This window comes from Rousettus aegyptiacus, unplaced genomic scaffold, assembly GCF_014176215.1.
Source record: "Rousettus aegyptiacus isolate mRouAeg1 unplaced genomic scaffold, mRouAeg1.p scaffold_m13_p_2, whole genome shotgun sequence".
Taxonomy (NCBI): domain Eukaryota; kingdom Metazoa; phylum Chordata; class Mammalia; order Chiroptera; family Pteropodidae; genus Rousettus; species Rousettus aegyptiacus.
Genome location: NW_023416295.1, coordinates 23814511 through 23830904, shown reverse-complemented (window position 1 = coordinate 23830904; position 16394 = coordinate 23814511). Strand labels below are relative to the sequence as shown.

Genomic DNA, 16394 nt, shown 5'->3' with positions numbered 1-16394 from the left:
CACATGGCTGGCTGTACCTGGGTCTCTTGCAGTTCCATTATCCACTACTTTCTTTCATTAGCATCTTTTTTTCTAGTACCGATTGTCGACATAAGAAACATCCAAACCTGTAGAGGATTGTTAGGAGAGTTTATTTGAGCTGAACTGACAACACATTCCAGGGAGCAAGATCTCAAGTGTTCTGGAAAACAGTTCTGCAGCTTTTTTTTTTTTTTTTTTTAATGCATTTGACATTAAGGAGGGAACATAGAGAGAATTACGTGGAGGTGGGAGAAAGCAAGCCGGGGTTGGATTACAGGAGAGTTAACAAGATCATGTGCTCCCTTGAGGATGGTTATGGCTTATTTCAAAGGTGTGCTAATCTAGATACATAGAAACTGTACACAGGACATGCTAAAAACAAAGATAAACATTTTACTAAATAGTTATATGCCTGGGGTATGACTACACACCAGGACCTTCCCATTTAGGAATTTATGATCAGATCACCCTGTGTAGTTACTTTCCATAGAACCTCTTCTTTGGTCCACAAGAATATGTGATAACTATGCCTTTCTCATACATCTTAGATGTTTTCCTTATTCCTTTCTTCATTTTTTGTATTGTTTTATTTTGCTTCTTTTTTTAACTACCCCAACCCTGGTTTACCTCCTCCACATACTGAGAAAGTTCACTGTGTTTATGTTTTCTTAGTTAGCATAAATTGGACAACCAGTACGGAGTCGGGGGAAAAGTTTTGGAAGAAGCTAATGCACAAAGAATGTCAACACAATTTTTTAATTTATAGTGATATACATAACTGCTCAACAGACCTAGGTACTTGGTTTTCTTTGATTCCCTGTACATTCTTTGTGGGAGAATATACTTGGAAAGATTTTAGAGTCAGGAGTTCAAAGAACCAGAGAAGATGGTAGATAGAAGATCCATTGTCATCATACCATGTAGCCAAAGATGTATACCTATTATAAAATATAATATCCCATAGTGGAGATATACCTACCTGCCAAACAGGACAAAAAGCTGTAGAGCTACCCAGATCACTCCTTCCTCTGGACAGTGCTGAAGACACATGGACAGATTCTTCTTTGCTCAGTCCCCTCTCCACCCCTACCCTTGAACAGGTTTCAGCAGAACACATGATTTCTCACACATTCTTTCTTCAGGTTTATCAATACTATTGATTTAACCTCAACCATTTTCCTACATTCTAGCCACAAATACCTTGACTAAATCTCTAGACCCTGGATTTTATCCTGCACCTTAAGGTAACATCTTCAGATAGTTACCTAATCTCATCCAGTGTAGGTGTGTTTTACTAGTTTAACTAAAAGGACAACACTTTTTCCAAGTTCAGACGATAATTCACTGCCCCATTTTTCTTCTCTCCGTGTCATACATCATGGCCACATAGAATTAGGTTTTATTTCATCTGGCTGCTTTTCACTCTCCTCTTTACCTTCTTCTCTGGCCAACAAATATCCTCCCAAATGTATTCTTTCTAGTCTCAGGGGCCTCCATCGTATTCATCTTCCCCATGCTTATCCCACCTCCACTCCCTCCCCATGCCTGGAGCCAGTCTTTCTCTACCTTAAATTAGTACCCATCTGTTGGCACGTTGCTATCTGAGTGGGGGAATCAAAAAGTTGTGATCTTTAGAATAATATATCTTTTTATGTTCAAACAGCTAGACCTTTTTCTGAATCCATTTAAACCCGTTTACTATGAGTAACCATTCTCTAACCTGGGCATATTTGCCATATCAAAATTTATTTCCAAAGATTCTTACTGGAAGAAGCTCATGACAATGAAAAGCAGTCACTGCTGGTTTAGATATTTTATATCAATTGCTTTTCTGATTTGACACACAAAATTGAGTCACAGCATTAAATATAGGTATTATTATACAATTAATGTCAGAACAAAATAACAGTCTGCTTTATTTTGATTTTCACTTTGCCGTTGTACTTACAGCTATTTATTTATATTGTTCAATCATAACTTATTTTGGCTTCGTATTCAATAGATACTGCAACATATTTGTAGTTAAACAACATTATATGTCTCATCTTAATCAGTCATCTGCTGTAATTCAGGTGAACAGACAATAATGAAGTAGACGGGGGCACTGAATGTGTGTTCTGTTCCTCAGAGAGAGTCTCAAGAGGCCTCGGTCATAAAGGAAAATGCACCAGCCGCCTTTTGTTATTTTTCTATACCATCCGAATTTGGAAATTTACAGTCTCTTAGTCTATGAGATATGAGCAATGTCTGTAATTTTAATCATAACAGTATCTTACACTTATATACTTTTAACTTGTCACAGTGGTTACCTTTATTAGCTCGCACTCGCTAGTCAATGTGACATAAATTCAAGAATAAGTTATTACTATATTTTGACAATTGGAAAATGGAGGGCAAAGGGGGATAAGTGGCCCACATATGGTTACAGAATGCTGAAATGAGAAGCCAGCTCTCCTGACTCCTGCCCTTCCACAGAACCTCTGCACTGTGTTCCTGCTGATGGAGCTCTTCTTTCAGGAAATCCTAATTCCCAAGCCCTGCACGACCACATTCATGACAGCATTAGAAAGGTCTGGAATAACCTTTCTTGTAGATACGTGTGGGTGAAGCAGGTTTCTATCAAGTACTGACACTGGGGGAACCATGAAGTCTCCCCCACATTTGCCAAAGCTGTGATAGTTCACATTCCCACAGTTTTCTCTTCCTTGCAATGGGTGCCAAAGGGTGCTGTGAAAATGCTGTTTTCACTGCCAGTTTGAATATGGGAGACTGTCAGCAACAGCTAACAAGGTAGCTCTTGTTATGCTATGAGAGTACTTCAAGCCCAGCTGGGACTTCAGGGATTAGGAACCAGGAAAGATGTAACAGAAGTCAAGGTATCACAGTCCTTCCAAAACAGAGAACTGTTCCCAGAAGGGCCACCACAGTGGGACGCCTTAATAGGAAGCCCAGGTAGTAGGTGGGTGAACCTTGGAGAGGAGAGGGCCCTTACCAATTAATTCCATGGCTTTTCAAGACTGGTCCCTTTGTATACCAGGATTTACCTAAGTATAAAGAGTAAGATAAGGGTCAAGTTAAATGAAGATGTGAAGCATTTAGTGTAATGCCTAGCACACAGTAAGTCCTCAATATCTCTTTGCAAGTAAGAAAGAAAAGCAAAATGTCATAATGACACAGAAATTAGAATTTACCTTGGGAAATAAAACATACACGGAAAGGCCAAGAAGCAAAATGTGCCTCTTTTCTGGAGCCTCTTCTCTTGTCTCCCCATCCATGTTATAAACACAGTGTAGACACCCTTTCTGAGAGTCAAATACATGTCAGTTCTAAAATGGAGTAGAAATATGGAATTCTTAGAAATCCGCAAGTAAATCACCCATGCCAAAATAATAGAACAAGGAAGAAGATTTAGCATTTGTCCATTAACTTTATTCCAGGGGTTAAGACACTCATAGGCATTTAAAGCTAAATAATCTAAACCTCAGACCAAGCTTCAGGGTTCTAAAGTTTCATAGGTTAATGATTTCCTGTATGAACTTCCTAGAGATACATTCGTTTTCAGGATCTCCTCCTCTTACATCTCTTTTTTGTTAGTCATGACGTAAATAAGAGACCTGGCGTTCCCCAGTGTACAGTTTTCCTTGTCCCCTATCATTCAAGCCTAGAAATTACATCTGAGTCCTCCTTGTTACAGGTGACAAACAGCATTTGTTTTGCATTTTGATGCAGTGAAGTTCTCAGGTTCCAGCCTGTCAAACAAGCTTGCACTGGACTGGTAATTTCCCAGACTTTAATCTTTTATTTGTGTGGAAGAAGCTCAAGGCATTAGCTCTCTCAAAATTGCAAACTCTTGTTTTGTTTGCAACTCTTGAATACCATAATACAAGGCAGAGTGTGATTTTTATTGTCAACTGGAGGATGCTTAAACGAAGTGTGCGGATGCCTCAATAAGGGCCACAAATTCCCTCAGCACTTAACATGGGCTCTGGTAATGAAGACACTTACCGGCTAGATAAGAATGTCAAGTGGCTGTGGCTACTGAGATGGAGGCCTACAATTAGTTTAATTATAATACCTACTCACATGTAATCATTTCTCAAGAAGCATGGAAGGTTGCTCATTCTATTGGTTGTTTGAAGACTCGTTCACTCTAAGACCGCTCTTTGTAAGTCTCCTGTGACCTAGCAGGTTGTGGTGTTCTTTTTTGCCACGTAGCATCCGGCCAGTTTGCTGACACAGTCCCTGCTTCCTTTCCTCTGCCCTCCAAGTATCACATCAGGGCCATATCTGCTCAAATAACTTTTGTTTTGTTTTGTTTTTAATTTACACCAAAGGAAAACACTAATATCATTTTGAAAAAGAAATATCTTAAAGATAGTTTGCTTTTATTAAATGTATCTTCTTGGGGACTTAATCTTTGTGCCCAGGTGTGTTAGAGACAACTGGCATTTATCTTTATAGTGTGTTGTTACTCATGTCACTTATTATTTTCCTTTTATTATTACATTGTTGGGTTTAAGATAATCCTCACATGAATAAATTAATAACCTCTGTTGAAGAAAAATATCCCTTGGCTATATGACCATACGTGTGAATCACAGGGTACTAACTGAGTAGTGTTTTACATAGCATTTTTCTAGTCCCTTTGAAAATGAATAAAGGAAAAATTAGCACATAGAGTGGTTAACTTTTGTACTGAGTGGAAGGAAGAGACAAAATCAGCCAAAGCAAGCAAAGCAAGAAATTTTCTTTCTTTCTTTCTTTCTTTCTTTCTTTCTTTCTTTCTTTCTTTCTTTCTTTCTTTCTTTCTTTCTTTCCTTCTTTCCTTCTTTCCTTCTTTCCTTCTTTCTTTCTTCTTTCCTTCTTTTTTCTCTATCTATCTATCTATCTATCATCATCCATCCTTCCATTCATCCATCCATTTATCTACCTATATTTATTTTGCCTGAACTGGAATTCCTTTAAATTTTTGTTTTTCTTACCTCATTATATTCATTAGGAAACATTAAAATTAGTTGTATATTCTATAAGCACTCAAATGCTGATGGAAAAGAGAGATAGCTCATAGTTTTTGTTTGGGGGAGCTAGAATTTTAAATTTTTCCTGAATAATCCCCAAAGGCTAATAATAAAATGTTGATTCAACTCTTAAATCGGCTGTGCAAGGCTTAAATAGGCAGAAGTGAAGAATTCCCTACTTATGTATGATGACAACCTAATGTTTTGTTCTATTAATAGTAATTCCAGCAGCTTATATTTATGAGGTGTCTTTTTCTGAAGAGTTTAAAAGATTCTGTAATTTGCTGCATTTTATGTGTGGGGTCCCAGAGGAATAGAAATGTCACATTGTGACTGAGGGACAGAGCTAATGCCAGCACACAGCTCTCTTAACTTCCAGGTTATTGCTTTATCTTATCATGCTGCCTGTCAGCATACAGATGACACTCAAATCTGTCTCCTCTCAATGCTACATTCACAGAATTTTTGTTTAACTGTGACTGAACCTCCGTGGACAGAGGCAGCCAAGATACTTAGCGCTTAGTCACCAACCAACTGGATTCCACATCCTTTGAGGTTTTGTCTGTGTACCTGAGGCTCGATGCTGTACTAGCAAAGGTGCCAGCAGCAATGACTGGGTCTGGCTTTTAGTTGCTGCCACAGATCTCCTAAGGGTGCAGAAGCCGAACCATAACACTAGGTCTGGGAAGCTGCAAAGACAAAACCTGTGGTACCACATAGACCACCCTCTTCTTTATTGTAAATATATCCCAACATCTTTGTCTACCAAGAATTCTGAGCTCCCCTAAAGTTGCTCCTCAGCGAAAGCTGTGGCTTCTAGAAAGATGACCTCTGCCTCTTAAAACCTTTCCTGATACATTTAGTGCCTTGTATCTTCATGAATGATTACAGCTATGCCAAACTTGTAAAATTTGGAGACGTTTAAGAGTGCAGTAAGGATGATTAAATGATTTGTAAATGAATTGCTTAGGACCGGCGGTCCCCAAAGTTGAAGGCACCAGGGTTACATAGCTGAGAGAAGAAAAAACTAGGAGTATAATAATCCTCTACTAGTGCTATTTATATGATGAGTTACTCTGTAAAAATCAGAGTGGTCTCCATCCTCTCCTAAAAGCAGGGAGTGGAAGGAAATAGTTTTAAACTAAAGCATGGAGGATTTAAGTTAGATAAGAGAAAGAATTTCCTGACAATAAGGTTCTTAAACTCTGGGATAGGTTATCAATAGAGGTTATGAAATCTTCTTATCTAGAGACCTTTTAAAAACAATGTAGATTCCCATGTGTCTGGGATGGTTTTGAACAGACTGCCCTAAAAGCCTCTCAATGGATTAGATTATCTTTTAAGGTTCTTTCTAGCCTTATGGTAAACAAGGGGAGTTGAGAGTATTAGTAATTGGCCAGTCAGTAAACATTGCAGTGCCTAAAACCATCTTGACTCTCCAGATAACCAACTTTACAGTTACCAGTTTAAGTGAGCTTGTCCTGAAACTGCCTAAAAGTTTGTTTTTAATAAACTCAGCATTTCTCCCAGTTTTGTGGTTTTGCTAAATTTTTTATATGCAGAATGTTTGAATTTATATAGTTAAATCAGTTGATTTTTTTATTTCTTTTATTATTTTAATTCTAAAATGTCCACAATCAAATCATTTTAGTTTATAAAATGATTTATAAATAAGTAGATGGTCACTGTAGTACTTATTTACATTAGCAAAAAACTGGAAACAACCTAAATATTCAACATGAGGGGATTCACCACAATGATTGTGGTTTGTCCATATGATAAATTACAGTAGTCATCAAAATTTTTAAATTTCAAGAATATTTGATTCTGTGGAGAAATGCTTTACATGGAAAAATGGCATGCAAAACTCTATACGTGGCAAGATTTCAAAGGTTTTTATTCAAGAAAATAAAAATTGGGGGTACAAAATATACCAATATGATGAGATAGTGGTGATAGAATAACAAGGGCTTTTGCATTTTCACTTGGAACTTTTTTTTTTTGAGTCTTTCAATATCTCTTATTATCAGATTTTTTTAAAGCTGTAAAATAATTTCAAATCTAAGCTCATAGATACAGAAAACAGATTGGTGGTTTCCAGAGACAGGGGCGGCAGGTAGGCATAACAGGTAAAGGGGGTCAAAAGGTGCAAACTTCTAGTTATAAACTTCCAGTTATATGTTACATCCAGTCCTGGGGATGTAACATATGGCATGGTGACTATAGTTAATGGTACGGTAGTGCATATTTGAAATTTGGTAAGAGAGTAGATCTTACAAGTTCTCATCACAAGTAAAAATATTGTAACTGTGTATATGATGTTGTCTAGACTCATTGTGGTGATCAACAATATACAACATATATATAGTATATGCAATATATCCAACATATATATTGTTTCACAATATATACAAATAGCAAATCATTACTTTGTACATCTGAAGCTAATATGTGTCAGTTATACCTCAATAAATAAATAAATTTGAATCTAAAACAATCATATGCTTCAGATACAAAACTAACACCATCATTGTGGTCTTACCTTTACTTATCTCTCTAATATTTCTAAAGTATTTATAGAACATTAGACCATTAGGCTTGTCATTGTCCTCAGAGAAGCACTGTTTCTACTTTGTAAGGCAAATTATATACCTATTCTCAATTTAGGGAACTTAGCCGGGAAGGGAGGTGGGTCAGGGAGGTGGACAGGAAATGAGGGGGGAAAAAAAAAAAACAAAGAAAACAACAACAACAACAACTATAATGTTGAAGAGCTCTCATAACTCTTCTTTATTACTTGTCTTTCCCTGGATTCAGGGAGTGAATCAGAAGTTAGTGTGCTTCATAGGCCATATTTCAGTTCTTTCTCCTGACACAGCGCTCTAAAATGTAAGGTCCTGTGTTGTTAAGTTTGATGGGACTCTGTTGCATATTTCAAGTATACATATAGCTTTATCTACTCAAACAATAGCCATCTCTTCTGTGACTTTATGAGAATATGGGTGGTTTAAAGGTTCTATTAAAGAGTATACAGCTATCTACTGATGGGATCGTGTGAAATACATTAGTATTAATGTGCACACCCTATGATGAAATTTGTAACAGACTACTGTGAATTTGGATTTTACTCAGTATCCAGTTCTTATGGTTACATGTGCCTGATATCCAGCCTATACTCACCACCATTATTCTCCTAATTCAAACATTTATTACCTTTCCCTGGGGCTAGTCGCATAGGCTCCTAACTGGTCTACAAACATCCAACATCTTTCTCCTGTGCATCATTTCTGACAGCAAGAATGAGCTTTCTCATATTCCAGTGGACAGCTCTCCATCCTTCAGTAGCTTGCCTTCACACAAAGGATGATATGTAAATTCTTTAGACAGGCTGTGAGCCTTTTCATTTTCTGATCCTGTCTACTTGTCTCACCACATCTTCAATTTATCCTCCAGTTGTAAATGCTGTTTCTTCAGTCTGGAACTATCTCTTGAAAATGAAGTTGAAGAACAAATTCTTTTTATTTTTTAAGACTCACATTAATTCCCCCACTTTACTCTATGTAGGCCTCTTCGACTTACTCAATGAGACCTAAATGTCCTCACCTCCCCCATTACAGACAATCACCATGTAATCATTCGCTTGTGTAACTTTCTCCTTATGGGACATTGAGCTCTTTAAGGGCTTAACCTCTACATCCTTGGACAAGGCCTGCCTGGAACATACTAGCTGAGAAGTAAATTTTTTTGTTCGGGTAATACATTAACTAATAAAACTACCTTGAATAAAATAGAAAATAGGCACTTTTAAAATAGGCAATACATGAGCTCTAGTCATTAGCTAGCAGCAAGTCACACCATAGATGTCTCTTGGCTAATGGGAACTCCTAGAGACTTTGTCCCATGAGCCCTGCCTGCTGGACTGCTCCCAAGAACATCTTTTTCTCAATACACCAAGGATGTGCCTTCAGAGTGACATGGGGACCCTTGCAAACAACAGAGGGGTCCTCAGGGAGAAAAGGCGGAAGACACTTAGTCATTTTTCACCTCGCTCACAAGTTGTCTTAATGATGTGGTGAAATTAGAGTCATATGTTTTTTTTTCTAGAGGAGCAGTTTCAAGACTTTTCATTGGCTAAACAACTTTGTAGAAACAGGAGGTCACCCTAAGGCAACCAAATTTTTCTTTCATTGATTAAAATCATAAACATAAAATTCCACAACCTCTATAACCATTGTTTAAAGAAAAGAACGTTTAAATATTTACAAAATAGGAATGATGTAAGCACAAAAGGTGGAAGAATTCTTTAAATTAATCAATGCAGTGAGACGTTCACGAAATGAAGTTGCACTTACTTTTTTTATTGTTGTATTACTTGGTGAAAACTTATTCTGGACCAGCATGGAATAACATGCAATGTACACTATTCTGGAGGATGGAAGGGATAGCTTGCAAACAGCAGGGCAGCCAAAGGGCAAAAGGAGTAGCAAGGAGCTTCTTCCTGCTGCTCGTAACTGACCTTATGGAACCACCAGTTGCCAGAAGGGAGACACACTTCATCCTGTTCTTCTCCAGATGCTTCCATTGCTAAAAATTCCTCTAGGGTTAAGTATGGGGGACCTCTCTCTTAAAAGCTGAATATAAGCCCTTACTTAAGGATTTCTGAAAGTACCAATGGATAACAGCGGCACTTTTAACTTTAAGAAAAAGAGCACTTTAAGTGCATTCTGTCATCTTGGTTACTTGTCGAAATCTGTTGATGGTGAAGTGGGTGGTAAGGTAATATTTTCATTGGCATGGCAACCATCAACTTAAAAATAACCACATCCATATATAGTTTGTCATGGGTGGCTTTTACCTTGTAGGTGGTCTGCAGTCCATATTTCTTATACATGTCATTTCAACCACCTGTACCCCTAGAGGAGCAGCTGTGGGCACCTTTGTATTGGTGATGTCCCCCCAACCGACTTCTGTGGTGTTGCTTAGCTTTTCTTTTGGCATCTTATCCTGCCAAGATTAAATACTTGACATGCTTAGTCATAGATCAGTTTTCTGGTGACTCTTATTTTCCTAACTGAAAAATCATCTCAGTAATGTGGGAATCTATTCCATCACTCTATGAGCTAAGTATTGTTGTTTTGATAGAAAAATGAATATTCAGTTGTAATATCTGTAACATAAAGTGAAGTTACAAATAGTTCAACTTTCAACTTGGCATAAATTTTAATAAAGTATAAATAGCTGCACACAATGAAACTTGTTCTATATAAGGCTAACTTTCTCTAGTGATTGAACTTACTAAATATGATAGATGGACAGATTCTTCCAAGTTTTGAGATATGGTCTAGAGAATCCAAAATCACCTTGTCATTGTGATGTAATCCTTAGTGTTTATGTTTATCGATTGGTCTCTATGCTGACTTGAAATTAGAAAATCAGCATCACAGGCTGGAAAGCTTTCTGACTTATGTATATATTCATATATTCCAGGATTATCCTCTGGAGAATATAACCTGTATTCAGAGCATCAGCATTCGGAACCTTTTTCCTTTTAAGATCTTAGACATTATCTTCTCAAAAGCTTAAACTTCACTGTAACACAGTCATTTAATTTTGAAGGCTATAGCTTTATTAAGATATAATTCACAGGTCATATAATTCACTCATATAAAGTGTTCAATTCAGTGGTTTTTAGTGTATTTACTGGATTGTGCAACCATCACCATAGTTAATTTTAGAATGTTTTATCACCCCCAAAAGAAACTCTGTACCTGTTAGCATTCACTCCCCATGCCTTTAACTTCAGACTCCTCCCCAGCACTAGACAACCACTATTCTGTTTCCTGTCTATATATATTTTTCTATTCTGAATATTTCATATAAATGGAATTACCCACTACATGGTCTTTTGTAACTCTAGTGTATTGTTTTCAAGGTACATCCATGTTATAACATGTATCAGTACTTCATTTCTTTTTATTGCTGAATAATATTCCATTGTATATATAAATACCACATTTTATTCATTCATTAATTGATGGGCAGTTGGGTTGTTATAAATAACTTTGGGCTATTATAAATAATGCTGCTATGAATATTCATATACAAATTTTTGTATGAATGTATTTTTATTTGGCAGGGTGTTATATACCCAGGAATAGAATTGCCGGGTTATATGGTAGCTCTGAGTTTAACTTTTTAAGGAACTGTAAGACTTTTTCAAAGTGACTGCACCTTTTCACACTCCTTCTGCCTATATATTAAGGTTCCAGTTTCCCCATATCCTTGTCAACGCTTGGAATTACCTATCATTTTTTATTGTAGCCATTCTAGTAGGTTTGCCATGGTATCTTTTTATGGTTTTGATTTCCCTGATGACTAATGATCTTGAATATGTTTTTTCTTGCACTAATTGGAAATTTTTATATCTATTTTGAAGAAATTTCTGTTCATGTCCAAGTCATTTAATGTTAAGACCTATTTTCTAATATGAATGAATCTAAAAAGTAAGGATTTGGAAAATGAGGGATATGGGGATAAAAGAGGAAAGAATTGGGCTCCTGTAAAGTTTTCTCCCTTTCTTATTGTGTTTCCTATTAAATGACTCATAAACTTTATTTCTTACTCACAATGAATAAAATTTTTAAAAACTTTTAAAAACATGATTTTCTCTGCTTTAAAATTAAGCTTTTAATATTTAAATTTTAGAAGCATAGCTTTCATTTATTTATTATTATTATTAATTTTTTTTTTTTTTTTTTTTTGCGAAGCAACCCTTGGTTGACCTCACAGATTTCAAGGACCTCGTCAATTTACAATCCCTTATTTTTTAAGCCTACAGCACCTGATCTCCATAGGTGGTCTCCCATCCAAGTATTAACCATGACTGACCCTGCTTAGCTTCCAAGATCAGACAGGATCGGGCTTGTTCAGGGTGGCATGGCCATAGACTTCTCTTTCTGAGTGAAATTCTTTGTTAGAAAGACCCAGATGTGATAAACAGGGCAAGATGGTCAGTTCTAGATTCTAGGACATAGTCCAAGATGCTAGATAATTCTCCGACTCTCCAAAGGTAATAAAAAAAAAAAAGAAAGAAAACAAAATTTCAGTCTCACATCATTTCAGAAGCAAGAAAATATGTAATCAGAACATTAGTTCTCTCCATTGTTCTTATCCTAGCTATACTCAATAGACACCTGTAATTGTGGAAGAGAAGGATGACTCCCAAAGCTGTGTAATATTTTATAGAGAAGATACATCTGTTAGAACTTCTCTCCACAGCAAGGGATTATGATGTGCTTTTTTACTATATTTCTACTAGTGCCTCTTACTTGCCTTATACCAGAAGCAGGAGAGATACTATTAGAATTCAGACAGGTTTAGCACAATCTTCAAACCTTTCCAAGTGGAAGGGGGAAAAATCAATATGAATTAAACAGTCAAAGCTCTTGCTGAGGTTTTATTACTAAAAAGTAAAGATATATCAAAAAGGAATAAAATGGAAGTCTAATTCCATGTCAATATTTCTCACACTCAGTTATACTTGATACTTTTATGCTACAAGAGGAGTCACTAGCTAATCCATGAGTACACTGATTATTCTGGATTGATAGTGATCTTCTTTAAACTCAGTGACTGTACAGTAAAGGTTGCTGTCTATCAGTATAATAACTAGTATGCCTTTTTCTTTGCTCTGTCCATATGGAATCATGTAATGAGATTATCATATCTGCATGTTAAAATGATAAAATGTTTAATCATTTCAAATTCTTCTAGTGCTAAATACTATTTTCGGGTCTATTTTTGGGCTCCATTTTCAGGGCGCCAGTTTCTTATTCTATCTTCTATAGACTTTACTCTTAATATTTACAAAATATGTGTAAATGAGAGGACAGAATTACCATCATTAATGATCTTCATGAAAGTCATTTATTATTTTTAAAATGTTTTATTTAACCAAATATATACAAAATATTATTTTGGCAGATGTAATGGGCTGAGTTGCATTCACTCAAAATTTTTCGAAGCCTTAACTCCCAGAATCTCAGAATATAACTATAGTTGGAGATAGGTTCTTTAAAGAGATAATTAAGTTAAAATGAGGCTATGGTGGGGCAGCTCTTAATCCAATATGACTGGTTGCTTATAAGGAGAGGAAATTTGAACACAGGCACCCACGGTGAGAAAACCATGTGATAACACAGGGAGAAGATGGTCATCTACAACTTCCGCCCTTCAGGAAGAGAGGTAGAAAGGCAAAAGGGGAAAGATTTCAAACCTAAGTGTCATTTTTCTTTGTCTTACCTAAGAAGACCCAAAGCTGACCTGTTTACATTCAGAATAGAAAAGCCAAATGAGAGTTGGGGTGTTTTTATGTTACCAGAGCTCACCCATGTGCAGCTTGAGAGGGCTTGGAGGGCTGGAAGTTACCAAGAAAAGATGATTTCAAAAATACAATAAGAGAACAATCTCTAGGTACTTCTAAGGCAGCTGCTGATAGGCTCTAGTTAAGAATTATCAGTAGATCCCTTCAAAGTTTTGAAGCAGGAAGCCATGGAAAAACATCCTAGAAAAAATTTGGAGGGGAGTTTGAGAGGCTAAATACTGATTCTCATAGACTTTGATTGAAAAATTGTAGTAAATTTGAAGCGTATGAGCAATGGTCATTCTCAAAGACTCCATAATTCAGCTAGTTCAGTACAAATTCATCGAACTGTTTCTAGTTTTTCTCCAAATCCCTGCCACCACCAAAACTGTTGGAGGCAATCAAATACACAGTTATAATTTACAGTCCCTATATTGACAGGCAGACAGATCCCTCCTCTCAGAGCTACATGATACTGGCTTCTGGTAAACTTGAGCATTTGAAAAACGTTATTGAATGAAATCTTTGTGTGCATATTGAATCTGTAGGGGTGATTTTAGAATGTATCCAAACTCTAGGATTATGGTAAAATCTAATGTTATTTGGGGGTTTTTTTATTTTTTTAAACAAACAGAGTCTCATTTTAACAGGTATATTTAAAAAAAAAAAAGATATCAGCTATTAACTTATCTTGCTATTTAAAAATATAATTTCACAAATGCCTTTTGCATTATTCTATACCCTGAATACTTCCTGTGTCAAATCTTAATAATTGGCAAAGAAAAAAAAAAAAGTAGCCCTTTAGATTATTTAATTTAGCAGGTATTGAGACTGAGAATCCTATTTGACTTAAAAAAAATGCGTGGACATTTATATTTCTGTGGCATATTGTTCACATAAAATTCAAAATTAAAACGTTTTTGAAACGACAGCTGCTGTTAACATTTGCCTTTCCTCTGTCCTTAACAGTCAAAATCAAGTTATCCATCACAGATCTACTAATTACAGATGGCCTAAGAAAGGTAGTGTTCAGAGTAGACAATGCCCAAGCTTTGGAAGGTTGGACGATACTATATATTTATGAGTTGCCTCTATTTAATAATTTATCTCTTTCCATTTTACCCATCGCCCCTCATCTTCACCACATCTTCATAGTTTTAGGTTAATCTTTCCATCCAGTGTTAATGCCAGTCTCCCCATCTCCATCGCTCATGCTTGAGCTTCTCCTCTCTTTTCTTTGAATCTAGGGAACTCCTAGCCAAAAAAAAAAACAAAAAAAAAAAAAAAAAAAAAAAAGCCAAATGGGAGTGGTATGTATTGAGAAGGCAGTTAAATAAATGAAGTTGTTTCTAAAAATCTCAGAAACACCTATAGAATGTAGCCATCCTGTTTGGGAGTTCTGTGTTCTTAACGGGAAGAAAGGTTTATCAATCAGTAAGATGTCCAACAAAATAATAGAGATTAACAAAGCAGAATGAAACTAATGACATGTTTCCCTCTTCAGCCTTTCCTAATCGTCCTTTTACTTTTCCTTGTTTTTGTTTTACAACTTTTTATTTTGAAATAATTTTAGACTTACGAAAAGTTTTTAAAATAGTACAATTTCTATATGTCTTTTACCCATTTCTCCCTAATATTGAGAAAGTACATAACTATAATATAAAGAACAAAATCAAGAAATTAGCATTGTACAAAACTATTCACTAAATTACAAACCTTATTTGTGTTTCACCAGTTTTTCCATTAACATTATTTTTCTGTTTTAAGATCCAACCCAGGATTCCACATTATTATGTCTCCTTGGTCTCTGATGCTCTGTTACAGTTTCTTAGTCTTTTCTGGTCTTCCATGACCTTGACACTTTGAAGAATTGTGGTAAATTATTTTGTAAGACATTCCTCAATTTAGTTTATCTGATAATTTATCATGATTATATTGAGGTTATATATTTTTGGCCAGAATCATACACAAATGGCGTTCCCTTCTCAGAGTGTACATACACGATGTCGACATGTCTTAGAACAGATGATGTTAATCTTGATCATATCATCAACATGTTGTCTACTGAGTTTCTTCACTGCAGAATTACTATTTTTTTTCCTTTATAATTAACACATACCTTGAAGGAGATATTTTTGAGACTATGCAAATATTCTTTATTTCCTTATACTTTCACCCACTAATTTTAGCACCCATCAGTGTTTCTTTTCAGGAGCAGTTATTAGTGTGGTATTCCAATAATTATTTTTATTTTATTCATTTCTTCTACATTCATTAATTGAAATTCTCTAACAGAGATCTATTCTTTTTGTTCAATTATTTATATCGTTATAGACTCATGGACATTTATATTATTTCATGGGTTATAATCCAGTTCTATCATTATTTTGTTGCTCAGATTATTCTATCTTTGGCTATTGGGAGCTCTTTCAAGATAGCTCCTGTTCTCTTTTGATTCTACCCAGGCTTTTTTGAGAACTTTCTTACTTTTTGGCACCATGAGATGCTCCAGAATCATCTCATATTTTCCTTGCCATAGCCCGGAAATCAACCACTTTTCCTGGAAGGTCGAATTCTTTTTGTTACTGTATCCTATTCAGAAACCAAGATCTGGGCTCTTGGAGTGCTCATTGCTGGAGTCATTGCTTCCAGACCTTCTCAGCAAACAGAACTTGGAAATACATATATTTATACTAACCTATGTATACACACATCTATATTTCTGACTCTGTGTATACATTAAAAAACTGAGTTTCTGCTGATACTTCTAATCCCAGTCCAACACTTCAGTGTTCTTTGTAGCCTTCGTCTTTCCTTGTTTGTAATTTCCTTTTCTGGCTGTCATTGTCTACAATATATTTACTTCCTTGTTGAATCCTAGTATACATCTAAAGTTGTTTAAGAATTGCTAACTCATGCCCTTGTATGAACCAGAGTATAGTATTTGTGTATAATTTTTGTCTTTACTCTTACCATATCTAGTCAAAATGCTG

The 16394-nt window shown here is 35.9% G+C and overlaps 1 protein-coding gene and 1 pseudogene across 2 annotated transcripts in view; one reads left to right on the top strand and one right to left on the bottom strand.

Moving 5' to 3' along the window:
- Positions 1–16394, top strand: part of PARD3B (par-3 family cell polarity regulator beta) — an 893411-nt gene that overhangs the window by 685634 nt on the left and 191383 nt on the right. The window lies entirely within an intron of this gene.
- On the bottom strand, positions 11869–11987 carry LOC118614306 (annotated as a pseudogene).